Raw genomic sequence first — 17,711 nt, 5'->3', positions numbered from 1 at the left:
TTCGTGTAGAATTTTGGTGCCAATCAGCCTGGAAAATGTCCTATCACTGACTCTCCGACCCGCCCGAAGGCACACGGATAAAGAAACTGAATGACCGGACCGCCGCAACAGCAATACTGGCGGGAACTGTGGTTGAGTCCTAAGGGCCATCACCGGCCATGGTACAATCCTTCCCGAAGGAAGTATATCTCGTCATCGATGGGTGGAGTCAGATCTCCCACCTTTTTGTGTACCCTTCAGGGTGGCGAGATCCTACCACCATACCGGAAGCATCTCATCCTCTTTTAGAAGTGCCCCCCCCCTCGGGAGTTATCAGCCTGAAAAAAGGCCGTCCAAAATACCTATACTTGCGGTAGATTCGTGCCAAAGGATAATATTTCATATTTCTCTCAATGTCATACAAGGCATCAGCAGACTTACTCAATGTACACTGTTTTATGCGAAGGAAGGAGATAAGACCATTATTGGGTAAATATGCAAGAAAATTTCAGAGAGAATACTCCCCCTGGTTTTAATCTTTTAATTCATTATCTATTTTAATGTATATACATAACAATGGCATAGTGAAATACTCCTGAAAGTAAATGATAATTATACATTTATCACGAGTGTTCTTCTTCTGAAAAGTGTAAAACTATAAATTTTTATTTGCCTTTAATTAATGTGAAACTAACATATTTATTCATGGGCAAAGAAATTGTTTTCTAGTTATAGATGTCTAAATTACTTGATATTTTATTATTTTAAAACAAAGATAAACAGTCATTGGCTTGCTAAAATGATCTTGAGAAACTATTTGATTTGAAAGCAGTGTTCAAAAAAGATATTTTAAAGATTACTCCATTTTAATTTATTCATATTTTGTTCTCTTAAGAGGATAAAACTGGTCTAACAATTATGTTTCTTAATGCAAAAAATAGACTTTCGAATAATTTTCCTTGTAAAATGAATAAATAAAAAAATATTGTTAGTGAAAGTTTTTGATTAAATTTCATTGCTTGCAACATGTTTCGTGTCTTTAATATATCTAAAAGGACATACATAAATAGTATTTCAGAATTCTGAATTTTTCATTTATTTTATAAGTTAACTGAACAAAATTACAGTCTATTGGTGAATAATTTTTCAATGTTTTGGATTAATGTGGGGAATAATACATCCTTCAATTCATTAAATGTTAAATGCATATATTAAGCTTTTTGCCACCTCTAATTACAATTGTTATACTCTAACTTCAGAGACAACAAACAATATTAATACGCATTTCGACCACTTAATGTGGTTTTTAATAATTTCATTAATTGTTAGTTATCTATTATTATTTTAGATAGTAAAAATATGGGAACATCAAGCACTAGCAAAAAGGATAGCGTTCTCATCAGTTTCCGATGAGCCGTAAAAATAGATAATTCCATTTTTCATTTCAAACCATAACTCACTGGATTTGCAAATTAATTATTAACTATTAAAATTAAAGGATGAAATTAATTTTTTCAATATACTAAATGAGTTTCTTCTTTTAACTCAATCACAATAACAATTTTTTTAAAAAAAATATTTCTTAACTAGGCAAAATAGAATTTTAAGAATACAAAAATATACATATATGGAAATATTTTAAAAATCCCGGATGAAACAGATAACATTTTTATTTTCACATATATTTATATAGTATAGAGAAGGTATAATAATCTTCAAAAAATTTGAACTCGAGATTTTGATGAATTTTCTTGTTTTAGACTTTCAAGAGTTCGAAAAATACATTTTTTTAAAATGTCCGTCTGTCTAGTTGTGACAAAGATAACTCAAAAACGTTTTGAGCTTGACGATTGAAATTTGATATATGGTATTTATAGCTAATTAGAGAATCTCTTTGAAATTTTTAGTAAAACTATCAGAGGAAGTCCGTCTGTCCGGCTGTTAGAATATAACTACAAAAGAAACATGATAGCGCGATAATTCAAAAACGCAGTCACTTAAATAAATCAATTGGATATATTTAAGACTATTTATTATGAATTATCAATTGGATTTCGTGACTACAAGTTCAGTTTTGTGACAAATCTTTGCTTCAATCGGTTGTGAAAAATCGTTTCTAAATCACATATTCGATTTCTAGATATTATTAATCACATGTCAGATATTAGTCGCCAAAAAATACGCCAAGGATAACACAATAGATTCTGTAAAAATGCTAAATTCATGCCAAAAGTTAACATTTCGTAACGATTGCGTGCCATTGTTATGCAATCATTTTCTGGCATGACAAGTTTATAAGAGAGTACGCGAGAAAGTGTTTTGGGAAATCACTCCCGCCGGTAAGCGAAAACTTTGCTTACTTAAACTTAAAAGCGAATACTTTGCATACAATCTTATATAGTATTCACTCTGATTTGAAAGAGAGCCTGCTGTGCATACATGTAATTAAATGTAATTAAAAAATATTTTAAAAAATTACTGGATTTCAAAATAATTTCTTTCTATCTGTAATGAAATTGCTATGTTGTGAATAAAAGTAATGAAAGTGCAATAATTTTTTTCTTTAAAAGCTTTGATTTAATCCGGTATTTTGCTTGTCATTTTAATAAATTTATTCAAATCAATTTAAAATTATGTTATACCGCTTTCAAAATTTGTCTTATAAATTCTTTTAATGAAAAATTAAAACTAATATGAATAATTATTAATAATAACTAATTCTTAATAATAATACTTGATAACTAATTCTTAATAGCTAATTCTTGATAATAATTCTTAGACCATTGAAGACCATTTTCATTTTGCAATATAACTAACAAAAACAATAAAAAACATTTTTTGCGTTAAAAATGTTGCGGAAAAATTAAGTAGAGTTTCAGTGAACTGATGTTTTAAGAAAAGTGCCATCAATCAGATGGCATGTTTGATTATATTTATCAAACTTACCTTGTTGCCCCTCAAATAGGGGAATGAGAAGCTTCCAAACTGACGGTTGATTCTCGCTTTCCAGGTGGTTGTAATAAGGTTGTGAGGTCGAGTTACCTTTACTTTCATGATGAGACATGGAGATTTTATGGGAAAGGAAGTACTGTAGTGGATAATAATCAGTAGGAGTTAACCTTAATTTTTGCCTCCGTGCCGTCGTGAAGTTGATCGTTTAGATTACTCTTGATATTTAAATAGAGTAGAGTAACTCTGACGTCAGTTGACTGACGTTTTCATAATATTGTGATATAACATGAGTCAGTGTTATTTGGCAGGCATTATAAAGAATATACTTAATATTGTATATCAATGCATTGAGTTTTTAACGCAGATAATAAATATAGAGTGAATGTCAGACTAATCAATTAAGAAAACATTCATTTTGCAATGGATGATATATTTATTTCCTAACCAGCTTAAGGAAAATTTGGGACTCACGTGAGGGGGGAGCACCTCACAATTGAGGATGAGCAACTTCCAGCATGGTTGTGGTTCTCACCACCCTTATGGATACACGAAAAGGTGAGGGTCTGGCTTCTCACATCGATGACGGGACGCACTTCCTTGGGGAAGGGTTGTTCCGTGGCCGGTGATGCCCTTAGGACCACAATTTCCACCAGTGTTTCTGTTGCGGTGGTCCGATCATTCAAGTTTTTCCGTGTGTTTTCCGGCGGGCCTGAGTAATCAGTTTGTGTGCGTGATTACGGTAAATTTGATCTGCAAGGGTAATCTGCTAACGAATTACCTGGAAAGCACATCTATCTTCTCTCTGGAAGAGTCCAGCGCAGAACATATCATCTGTAATACCATGAGAAAATCATCCCCTTCTAGGAAACCGTGCAAATATTTGATTGCACAATTCGTTTGAGATAATAGACAAACCGTGCACTTCTTGTGAGTATCTGGAGCTGTAGCCTTCTGAAATGTTCAAAAACTGATTCATATTTCTATTATTTTTTACATTCTTAAAAAGAATAAAACTTATGAATGTTTTTCTATAGAGAAAAAAAATGCATAAAGTTTAAATTCAACATAATTATACCAACTACAAACATGGCATACTTTTTCAGCATCTTTGATGCATGCTTTGAAATCCTGCCGAATCCATGTCTTAAGTTCATCAACGACAATTAGTAGTATTGAAACAAACACCTGCTACTCGATGTATTCTAATAAAAAAACCAAATATTGCCAGAGGCGCATATTTGCATCCTTGCAAAATTCCACACCAAGCGTACAGAAAGAATTGTGGGATGGACTATCGTTCCACTACGATATCCTTCGCAGTTCTAGACTCACATTAAACACTTATAACTGTATTGAATTTAAATTTCAGAAGTTATTTTTGATTTTCGATGAACAAAAAAGCTGTATTTTGTTTGTTTTCTTTTGACAGCTCGACAAATTTTGGATATTTATTTATTATCACCCTGTATACCAATGGGTTTGTGCTGAAAGAACTTTGGATTTTCCTCTAACCAGTGATGTATCGTATGTGCCTCTACCTATTCAATCTTCAGAAATAAATATTTTAAATATGAAGCTTCGTTTTGAAAACCCTTTACAGTACATTGCAGTCATAATAGTACACTTAATGGATATAAAATGAAACAAGTATTCACATTTTCTCTTCAACACTCGTTTACATAGAATTTTTACATGAAAACTAATAATTTACAGTGAATTTAGACATCTTTGTGATTGCTTCTTTTAAAATTTTCACTTGATCAATCTTTATTACCACATGTGAACATGATGTTGTTTTGGTTTAAGGTTTTTGAAGCCACAAAATGTACGGGCAGAAAATTGGCGATTTACTGCTTTTGAAGTATTATTTTTTTTTGGTTTTAGAGTTATTAGAAAATGATAAAGAAGGTTGTCAGATTTAGTAACTTAAAGCCAACAAAAAAATTACAACTCGACGAGAATATCCGATATGTACCCAATTCTCCAGACTGAGCAATAAAAAGTAGGGTTGTAAGAAACACAGAGAAGAAAACGCGGAATGACCGCGAAAAAGCGAGGGGAAGTATCGAAAGTTATACTATATATTATATAATTTTTTAAAATTTTTTAATTTTTCTATCTGGCTAAAAAAGTTTTGGAGCTCGAACAATTTTGAAATGGGGGAAAAAAAACCCTTGCTTTCTAAATATCGACACATGTGTAATCTTATAATCACGTGATCATTTAAACCTGGTCTAAACTGGTTTTTCATTAAAAAATTCTGGCCTGGAGACAAAAAAAAATTTACAACTCGATTGATTTAGAGAAGGTCAAAAACTATCGCTTTTTTAAATATTGGTGATTGCGAAATATGAATCATGTGAAAACATGTTGTAATTTATATGTCAAATTGATACCAGGTGACTTAAAAAATAATGTTCTCACATGATAACTTGAAATTTGCAATAGCAGATTTCAATTTTATATTTATTATTTTTAAAATAACACGTGCGTGTTTTAAATTACACATATTCGGGGAAACAGATTATAATTTCAAAGCAAATCTAACCATAATTCAGATGTCCCCAACCTAAAACTGTGCAGTTGTCGCCTTCAAACAAAAGATCTTCTGGTAAGCAAGCTGCAACATTATTTGACAATTCTAGAGCTAAACGCATAATTGCGATATCGTGATAGTAAAATCTGTGATCGTAGTTTTCATTAATCTTTATTTCTTCTACTCTATACCTAATTTCAACAGACATTACATCCATTTCACCAACGAGCACTGTATACAATCGAGGATCGTGGCTGAAAAGAAAATTGAATGATTATACAAAATTTAAATGTCCTTAAATTTATCACTGTTTTTTGAAATCTAATATTTCATTTTTTTGTGCAGAAAATTAAATGAAATTAGTTATCAGATTCTCATGCATATATCTCTCATCTAGAGATTGGAAGCTAAGATTAACATTTATAAGATATAAATAATATGTAATGAATATATTTGTTGGAATTTTGATGCGAGATTATTTGACTTAGAGCTATCAATACAACAATATATGCTTCGAAGTGTGGGGATGTGCATTTTGGAGTGATTTAAAAAAAGTTAAATTAACTAAAAATTAAGAGAAATTTCAGTGATTTTTCGTGGTCTGTTCCGAAAATATTACAGTGCAAATAGAAATTTTAAATCAGCTTAAAATTTTAAAGAATTACCCTTTTAATGATACTACTTTTTCTCGAAAATCTTTTAAACGTTTCATTAACGTTTAAATAGTACAAAGGATGTTCAAATGAAAAGGTACGAATCGACACAGTGTGTATAAATAAAGTTTTTATTTAAAGTATACACCATAGGCCTGAGCCAAACGATCCCATTGATTAATGAGCCGAAGAACATTTTTAATGTTAATATTTTTGGTATTTACAGGATTTCCAGAACATATTGTGTTTCCAAAATAAACTTCAATGCTGTTTACAAAAGTCAAAAAAGAAAAATAACAATGGAGTCATTTTGACTTCATGTCTCCAGTTACGAATTAAATATTTTTGGTCTGAAAGAAAACTTACTTTATTTTACTAAAGTTTTTAAAAGCTTAGAAAAATGGTGGTCACATACATACATGGTGGACTTAAATAACTAACTTCCTCTCTACTTCCTCCAGCCGGTTACTACTGCCACTACGGTTACTACTGCCACTACGGTTACTACTGCCACACTGGAGCTGCCGCAATTACTACCGCTGGAGCTGCTGTAATTACGATGCCATGTGCAATATAATTAGGGCGACAAACAAGAGGTATTTCCAAATCCCACCCGCAAATGTCCACATAGCCTCCCGCATTCAACTGGTTCAAAGCATGCGGGCATGAAGGAAGTGGAATGCAACTGTCAGTTGAAGAGGTGCAATAGTTTATTCTTTGGATCAGAAAATCGTTTGCGGCCACAATAAAGTGCTGCTTGCAAAAACTAAAACAGAAAAAAAGAAGATGATAAAAGTAAAAAAAGATGATAAAGTACTTTTTTCATTTTCCCGTTTACGAAATGTGCAGACAGAAAGTATTGCCATCCATAAAAAAAATTCGATCTCGAGATTTGGACGAATATCCACGTTTCTGACCTTCCTGATATGAAAATTTATGCCAGTTTTTAAATTATGACTGCGAACATACTAACCAGTTAACCGTTTCAGGGGTGGGCCATTAAAATTTTTAAAATACGATGAAAAATCCCAATTAATGTGATTAATAGGTTATGTAGATATAGATTTTGAAATCAAAATTTTTTTTAACATCCCTCCTTCCACAGCGGGTAGTGTCCTCGTTTGAGAATACCACCCGTCTAGAGTGTAAAGTCTCGATCCAATAAAAGGTAGCGTTATGATCAAATTCTTTATTTACAGCTTCATTTAAATAAAATTACAGTTCACCGTCTAGGTTAAATGAGTTCTAGGTTAAATGATTCTCATTCGACACAACAAGGATAGTTCCTCGAATACTTTCGGAGAAACCTTCCAAGAAAACAGCTAGCCGACTCTTAGCGTTCTCGCAAACACAGGCGTAGCTCCAGGGATCCACCGAATCTTTTCGGATGGAATTCTAGTCGGACACTGCGCTCTCTGCCTCAGTGTCCACAATTCTTCCTTTTTTCCAATCTCCTCGCACTTTTATCCTGTTCCTACCCATTCACATCGGACCATTTTCCCGGTTATCCAATAGTCGTTCAGCAACAACTTCACTGGTCTACCGTCGACCGTGGGAATCCGTTGGGGAGCCACCCTCCACGATGTAAAGAATGCAGGTTTACATCTGTTTCAAATACAATGCAGGTGGGGTCCCTTATCTGGACTCGCACTAATTGCCCAGATGTCCTTACTTTAAAGGGGTTGACCACCTGGCACTTCTGGAAGCACTTACACTGCGGTAGGGCGTCGCCATTGCTGATACTGCTGTCTGGATGCTAATTATGGAGCGTGGGAAAAAGGAACGTCACCATGGTCAAACAGGGAAGAAGCTGAATCATTACAAGAGCAATCTCTGTGTAAGAAAACCTTTTGAAATAATTGCACAAATTTCTTATGATAATGGTAGTACTTATGAATATGTTAGGTTAATAAACATTTTCATTTATGATTTAGGAATTTGAAACATTTAAAATACTAAAACTAAAATTTATAGCATATTTATTACGAAATTTCTAAATTATATCTTATATATATAAATAATAAAAAATAGAAACCATTGCAATTTAATACAAAATATCAACTAAGAATAAGAACTGTCTAACTAAAATGCTAAAAATATATATTCACAATTAAATTTAAATTGATAAATATCAAATAAAATTAAGAATAACTCATTATGCGGCATGAAATCTTCGAAATGTAGGAGTGTCTTTTTGTCTAACACACAGTGGGACATTGCATATTTTGCACATTGTTCGTGCTTTATGCACATTTTTTTTGGAACTGCAAAAAGCAGATCTTTCCCCAAGACAATACCCTCTACCCCCTTCGCGAACACAAAATCTGCATCACACTCTTCTCTGAAAATATCAAGTTATAGCTTTTCCACGGAAACGAAAGGTGGCAAATAAGAAGATAAATGAACGAAGAAACAGATGTCCTAGAGGGGTGGTGTTCCCAAATGTAACCACCCAGAAATTAACCACTTTGGTTTGTACTTAAATTCATTAGAAGCTTCAAAAGAATTATTATTTAAAACCTCATGGATATTGTAAGAAAGCGGGTGACTGTTTTTGATAAAATTTCAATTCTTAAGAACTGAAAAAAAAAAAAATACCCACATTTCAGGCAAAAAAATCGAGGCATTTTTAACATAAAATTAATACCAAAATACAATATAAAATTACTCGGACTGCCATCTATTCATTAGAAAAGAAACCAATTACATTTTTCCAACATTTTTTTGAGTTTCACAATCAACAGTGTTTTTTTACAGAAATTTTTTTTGATTGGTGTCTTTTTTTGCGACCACCGCCCCTGAAAGGGTTAACTGTTTTTAACGAGTATACTCGTCATGGAAAAAGTACAACACTTTACGTTATGACGAGTTTATTCGTCAGAAGTAGTGACAATTTGCAGTTTGAATTACAATCTTAGTAAAAACACAAACATATTTGTAAATTTCAAGATGTTTAAAATTATGGATTGCAATACCGGACCAAAATTTCAATACCGGTATTCGGTATTTTTTAGATCTTAATACCGGTATTAGAAATTTTAGAAAAAGAAAGAAAACAAGGTGTTTGTTTTATTTGCCAGTTTTGTAAGAGAGTGTAATATCACAAAAAATAATATGGAACCTATAAATTATAACAGTATATAAAGAATCCCAAAAAAGTAAAGGAACAACTTATTTATTTAAATCACAAAAAAAGTGTAAATATCACTATTCAGTCTGTGGTACTAATACAAATTTTTGAAATGTGATCTTAAAAAACATAATGCATCAGTTGTACTGTCATTAAAGTTGAAAAGTAATTTTGTGTAAAAATTACCAGCTGCCGAAAACGCCCTTTCGGCATCTACGTCTACGTTCTTCAGATAGTGATTTGTGCTGTTCTTTTATGATTGCAACATGAAATTTATTTTTGCATTAGCTGTTAATAAATTAAAATCTCTCCGACATAATGCCTCTATAGTTAGTTTTATTGGAAGTAGAGCTGATATAGTTCTGGATATTAAGACGAATTCACTGTCTGAAAAAATTAATTTGCAGGTTTAAGTCGATTATTGCTTTTTGGATAGGATTTCTAAATTTCAAAAACCGTTCCATCATTAAGAGTAAACTGTTCCAACGTGTCTTAGAATATATTATTAACATATATTCTATTTTATTTTCAGGTAGTATATATTTTGAATATAGAATTTTTTGTAGGGAAAAGTTTAAATATCTTAACAATTTTTCGAACTTTATAAATTATAGGAAGCAATTCTTGATGGGTTAATATTTCCTCCTCATTAGCAATATCTTCTTCCACAATTACATTGTCATTGTCGATATCACTCTCACTCTTACTCTCTTCAATGTCGGAATCCGAAGTTTCTATATCCACAATATTTGGATTCTTCTGTTCTTTATTTTTTTGGTATAATACATCTATTACTCCTAACTGAATTTCATGTGCATAGCACAACTGCTGATTTGCACCAATCAACTTTCCAACTTTTTTCAATTGTTGCTCCATTAGTCGTTATGGATACAATATCTTCTCTCAGGGATAATCCATGTTTAGCTAATTTAGATTGAAGCAATTAATTAAGCCATTCATTAGCTAATTAATTTCGCCCGTTGGGGAGACATAAAAACAAAAACGTATACTATTTTGCTATGTTCGCGATACCTGAACATATAGTGGAGACAATTTAAAAAATTTCTTGTAAATACCGAAAAACCGGTATTTAAACTTGTAAATACCGGTATTACGAAATTGTAAAATGGCTCAAAATACCATTATTCCGTATCCCGGTATACCAGTATTGCAATCCCTATTTAAAATATTATGAGACCAAGTCGAAATCAAAGGAAGAAATTAAATTTGATAAATTGATTAAAAATCTAAGTAAATTTATGGAAACGCAATTAATATTGCTGTAAAGATAATTTTTTGAGTTTTAAGACGGCATAAAAATAATGTTGATAAGGCAAAAAGTTCTGAAAAAATGTTCTGGATAGAAAAATGTTGAAACCTTTTTATCTTATTTGAGCCTTTTTAGAAAACCAAAGAAATTTTTAATAGAGCAATTAATTCTTCCAGATACGGTACACTCTCGAGTATCCGGCCTACCATGGCGGAAGGGAAGGCCGGAGTTCTATGAACTAATTTCTTTGCCCATTAATACTAGAAGACATTTACTACCCATTAATACTTTGCCCATTAATACTAGAATTCCAAACTCACTGTTATAATGTGTATTTTCTCACTTTTTATTTAGTACTGAGCCCTCCATGTATCTCAAGCCACGTAGAATGTGAACGCGACCGCGGGCCGATGAATCAAAAAAACAGTTGCCGCTAACGTCAAAATTGAAGGCTCTGCTCTGTATGTTTATATACTGCACTGTACATTTCAAGAATTTATTAGAGAAAAAGTAAGTTAGAGAAATTAAGCTGTTTTCATTTTAACATAAATTCTATAATTTTCACTGTGATGCATTGAAAAGAACATTAAGCATACCCCAAAAACAATTTACGAATACTCTACGAACTGTGCAATTATAATCAGAAACAACGGCAACTAATGGGGTCCCTTACACACTGACGAAACAATAAACAAAGAACACAACGCTGCTCTTTCTTTATCACAACTTGTATTTTGCACACGACATGTAGGAAGATTGTAGAAGATACCAGCTTCCAATGCTTTGGCAATGTTTCCAATGCAACACCTTGCTTTCTTGATTTATTTACGATAAAAGAAAATTAGTCCGGATAGTACGGAAGCTGGATAGTCGAGAACCGGATGCTCAAGAGTGTACTGTACTAAGAAATATGTACACCAGGTGTCGGATAAATTCGTTAACAAATGTGGTATTGCATAAGGTTTCAACAACAAATGTGGTATTGCATAAGGTAATGGACATTCAGCTTTATATATAAGATAATAAATTATATTTTATAATATAGGAAAAACTTAAATAGACTCAAATTACCGCAAAAAGTATCCATTCACTTCATTGAACCAAGTAAGTGTTTTATTTATTGATTTAAGATATTACTTGCTTAGTAGATATGTAATGGAAATTCCCATCGTTACCTGCTTCCTGAATATGGGGCGTGAGTTTAAAAGATGATGACGAATTTCGATAAAAAAATTCGATGAATAAATAGATGAAATTTTATATTAATTATTTATCTATTTTTGTCGCTTGTACTGAATCATCAACTTCAATTGAATGCGGAATCTAATTCTAAACTTGGGGCAAAACCATTTCATTCTGGCATTAAACAGCCCACTTTCCACTTTATTGTTTCACTTTCTTTCTTCTTGTATTTGTTCTGGAATTGAAATTTATCTTGTTCATGTAACCAGCATTTTTTTGAAAAAATTCATGTATAATTCGAATAACTGTTATACTTTTTGCAATGGCAGACTCAAAACGGGTCATTGAAAAAAAAAAAAAAAAAAAAAAAAACATCACCATAATCTGGCTAATACCGAAGATCGGCGATGTTTCAACTGCTTAAAATGCGGCGGTTGTTTGAGTAATTGGTGGAACTTTTCGGCACACATGAAGTAGGCCAAAATTGTAATTTCTAAAGTGTGCATCTAACAAGATTTAAAACTTTGTTACAATAAAAACCGAAAGTAGGATATTACGAGAATAATATTGCTCATTCTTTCGGAAAATTTTGAAATTATTCCCAGAAAGTAACAATTTAAATTTACCGTTGAATCTTCATTTAATGAAATTTTAATATCTACTTTAAGAATTCCTTTTTAAAGAAATTTCATTAGAAAGCTATCTGTAAATTAAATAATATAAAGTAATAAAAAAGAGACCGATGCTTACCAATCTGCTATGTAGTATTTGCGTTTATAATATAATCACTGTTGACATATTTTTATTAACATTATTTTTTAATTTAATTGAATGATTATTTATTTATTAACATTTATTTTGAATTAAGAAAAGGTTATTATTATTACTCCTGATGTTGTTTATTAATAAGGTGTAGAAAATACAATTTCGAAAAAATAATTCAGTTCATTTTAAAAGGCAAAAGAAAAAAAAAGGGGGGGGGGGAGAAGAAAAGAAACACACAAGATTTCGCTTCCACGATTAACATGTAATAAAGATGCAATGAAAAGGAATAAAGCACGAGAAACTCTTGAAAATTTCCGAGGCTAATTAGTTATTAGTTAATGTTTAAAAATGTTTAGTTCAAATTATTAAATTTTGGTCCAAGTGCATTTATTTACTTCAAAGGAAGGAAGTCAGCACAGAAGTTTATTCATTTATTCTTTTAAAATGTAGCGTTATCATTATATTTAATGCTGAACTTCGCTCATTATTTATTCGATTTCGGACACATCGTGAATAATGGAAAAGAAGATGGAAACTTATCATCTGTTGGTAACATTTTCTTGAATTTGAAATGTCTTATTTGATGCATCAAATGTTGATAGCGGTTCTTCTTATGAATATTTTATAATAGACTCTTCTTTATCATCGTCGCTCAGTACAATGTCTTCATTATAATTAGTAGCATTTTCCAATATGGCATAATTCTAAGAGCATTAAGCAGTTACAGTGCATTTTTCAAAGTCTTGAAAATTTCAAGACTTTGATATCATTTTGAAAATCATTCTTCGGCAATTTTCAGGTACTGCATATTTTATGATAGATCATTTCGTTAGTTTTGTTGGAACTTTCACAAATGCGAAATCGAAAAACTTTGTTAAAAGTTTAGAAGGAAAAATTTCGTTATATAGAAAGTGATTTTCTAGTATGGAGTGTAAAAGTCAAGGTTCTATAGAAAATTTTGTTAAATCAAAAACTTTATTAAATGGAAATTTGTTGAATGGAATACCTATTATATGTTCTTTAAATTTATGAATGGCATTTAATCTTGTATGTATGAAAAAGATTAAGAAAATTAATCATTTTGAGCACATTTTCTCCATTTTAAATTTTTCTGAAAGTCTTTTTCACGTTTACGCTCCCTTAACCATAGATTTACTATAATCGATGTATAAACAAGACATTAAAAAAAGTAAACTTAAGAATTCATTTTTCAAAATTGTATTTGATTAGAAATAGTAGATAATTTGATAAAATCTCAGCTGTTGAAAATTTCAAAACTTGATTACCTCCCGTCTCCATCATTAAAGAAATTGTTTTATAAGTTTGTTTTATAAGTTTGATGAAGTTTTTTTAAAAACTTCATCAAAATCAATTAAAAACTTTCAGACGAAAACTTTACTCACAAAAGAAATATGAACTTTTTCTCTAGAGTTTTCGAAAAAGGATCTCTAATCATTTAATTAATTATCGAGGTTAAGTATTCAATTTTTCTGTACATTTTCATAAGCACTCACAAATTCTTCATCTGGTAGATTAAAATAAAACTGCAATGATATGAAGAGAAAGATAAATGTGAGAAAAACATAGATTATTACCATTTTGTCTGTAATTTCTATTGAACGTAATAACAAGCATTAAAATCTAGTCGCCTTTGGCGAACAGCAGAATTACCGGGATTATTTTTCTTGTTATAAAAAAATATTCAAATTTAATAAAGAAAGCTATAATTAAATTTCATGAAGTGAGGTTGGTTTTATAAAGATATTAATTCTGAACGATTTATCGAATAATATCAGCTGTATCTATATTTTACTGTTTTACTGTATAATGCAAACATTTTTTACTAAAATCAATTGTGAAACTGCTAAGTAAACAGATTAAAAAGCACATTGAATAATTATTTACTGATGGGTAATATATGCCTGTAATAAACTAACGGGTACTATAGGTTCATTCCACATGTCTTTCAAAATGATAAAAGTATTGAAGATAGACCACCATAAAAAATGTCTTTGGAAAAGATTTTTGAGCTAATACCACTCATAAAAAATGTTACAGCAATACACTTCATATTATTCTGAATACATGTCATTTTTAGAAAGAACATAAAATACAAAGTGGCTGTTAGCTATTATTCTGCTGGGACAATCATAGACAACATTGCTGCTATTAGAACGTTTCTAAATTTTCTAGGACTTGATGCGGAATCATTTTCTTACTTGCCGCACTCATCTGACCTAGAGTCTGTTGACTTCCATATATTCTGTTATTCATAGAAGAATTTAAACATTGAAAATGGAGGACGAATTTCTGAATGTGAAAAGAGAAATACTTTTTTTAAGCATTCAGTTATTTTCCTAAATGTATTTAAAAATTAACAATTTGATGAATTGTGTTACATAAAATAACATTTTTTTAAGAAAAAAATTTCTTTGATTTTAAAAATTCTGTTTGATTAATCTCATGTAGCGGTTAAAATTTCTGTATACATCCGTCATTTGAACTTTTGATAAATAATCAAATATTAAGATTGTCAGTGATTCATTCATAAAAATATAAAAATGCCAAAATATCAGATTTCTTTACCAAAAAAAATGAATACTTAGCAATCGAAAAAAAAAAAAAAACATTTAAAAAATTAAATAATAACAATAAGGAAAATGTCTGTTAGATTTGTTTGGTTGCAAATCGTTTTTTGTATCATTTCTTGTCTTTTCAACTAAAGGAGGAAATAAACACTAAGCCATCCACACAATAGTACATTGTTCCATTACAATAATAGTTGCAATGACTATTTAACTATTACTTTCTGTTGTTTAATTTTCATTATTCTAATGTATTTACATATTTGAAATTTTTGTATGAAGTTAACTGAATAATATAAATGTTACTTGAAAGGCGTTTTGTGTCATTTTATCACGTGAAAATCTTTTAAATCTTTAAATGAAAGTGTGTCGAGTTAATGTTGCATTATTCATGTCATACCGTGGAGCAAGTTGCGAATGAAATTGTTATGTTCTGCACATAATCCTTTCAGAAACTGTTTTCCCGAATGCCTAACAGGCCTGTATTTCATTTTTTAGGTTTATGTAAATTAAAATGAATAACCAATTAAAATTGCTTATGAGGAAATTAGTATCCACATCATATCACATATTGAAAAGAGGAGAGAAAGAAAATCGAAATTCATAAAATTGTACAAATTTTATGCTTATTACTTTACATAATACTGGACAATTTTTAAGGAAAATATCCATCATTTAGTGTTAGCTATTTTCACAATTCTAATGCAATTTTCTTTTCGCTATAAAATTTCATTTAAAAATGGTGCAACTGAGCTAATTTTATAAGAAAAGTTAAATTAATGATCACGAAATAAGATAAGAAATTCAATTAGTTTCATTATATTTATCAAACTAAATTCTCTAAAATTTATGTATAATCCTTTTGTGATTCAACCATTATATACGAAGAAGCGTTTTTGCATAAAATTTAACATATGTTTAATGTAGTAAATATTCGTGAAGACGGTGTTTACGTCCTATGAGCTGGTGTTCTGTATTTCAAGGACTGTACTTCATAGAATGAAATTCAGGTAATAAGGTGTGGTATGTACTTTTTAGAAAAAGTGTCTGATACATGCTTGTCTATTAGTACTTAATAATTTAGTTTCATTTCACTTCCAATGAAATGGGAAGGCTTCTAAATCCGCATCGTCCTTTTTGACACAAGAACAAGCCCTGTCTGACACAAGTATTGTGATGCGAATAGGGGTTTCGTTCGGCAGTTCATTTCTACTTGGCAAGAAACGTGATATTTGTAGGTCCAAAACAAATTGCATTCCATTAGATTTACATTTGTTTTATGGCCTGTTCTTCCTGTACGAGAGGTTGATATTAAATTAACTAGCCTTTGCATAGGATAAACTCTATATATTCAACACCGTCTCCTTTTTGATGAGAGATTGCCGATCTGTCCTCGATGTCAAGTTGATTTTAGTGTTATATGTATTTTAGTTGAATGTAGTTCTTTTTATACTCATTGCCATTATTATTTTAATTCACTGTCTCTGGTGAAAAACACCACCAAAACATTTTTAACTTTTTAAAATTTATTTGTTTTTATAATCGGATTTAGTACATTTTACTCTTTATGTCAACATTTAAAGTTTGTTATACTTCTGAAGTTTTTATTCTTTTTCTTTTTCATTCATTTTTGCATTTATACATTTTATGCATTTTTATCTCTGTTAATTTATTTTTAAGTTTTAGGAAAATATTTACCATCTGCTCTTATATTTTACCAATTATTTAGAGAAGCATAGCCAAATATGGCTCTTTCCTCAATAAACAACAACAACATCCCCCAAAATGAGTTTATCGCAGAAGCCTGCTCTTTGTAATGGTCATGACATTTTGGAACACATTTTTTTTATTAAAGTTGTTTATGTTGGTCTGATGATTCAATAGATGATGGTTGATATCTTTTTTAGACATTCATATAGTTTGTGCAAATATGTATTTAAATGAAAATCTCTGGAGTATTAGTAGGTATGCACATACAAGGTAACACACGCTTGAATCAAATCATATAAGAGTGCAATTTCTAGTAAACCCAGACAATTCCTAATCAAAGAGGAGCCTGCAATCTAATATTACATGTATGTGTTTTAAAAACTAGAAATGAAAAAAAAAATCAAGTGCATGAATATTCGTTTTAAAAGTATATGTACATAAAGGAAATTGAAACAGATCAGAAATGTTTCGTCTAGAAGTAGTAATACAGGTACGACATTTCTGACTAATGGAATTTCAAATATTTTGAAATATTCAGAGCTATCTATATTTTTTGTGATGCATTTGAGCAATTGCTTGTGATAGATCTGATGATCTAGGTATTCAGGTTATTATCCCACTTCACAAGTAACAAAGAAATGATTATAACCATCGTGTTTATTAGTTGAATTTAAATATTGCAAAAAAGCATATATAACCTTGCTATGCCCATAATTGCCTCTTTGACTGGGATTTCTATCTAAAATATTTCAATAAAATATTTTTTTAAATATACTTTAATTAATCTACTAAAACGCATAATATTTTTATTTATTATTTTTTACATTTTAATATTAAATCCAATATTCATTAGAATATATATTATGGAATCTTGAAATAACTTTTTCTGAAATTCATTACCATGTGGCACTACTTATATGAAATCAAAATTCAAATAGCTTAATCAGTT

Source organism: Argiope bruennichi, chromosome 3 (assembly GCF_947563725.1).
Source record: "Argiope bruennichi chromosome 3, qqArgBrue1.1, whole genome shotgun sequence".
Lineage (NCBI taxonomy): Eukaryota > Metazoa > Arthropoda > Arachnida > Araneae > Araneidae > Argiope > Argiope bruennichi.
This window is presented reverse-complemented; position numbering follows the sequence as displayed.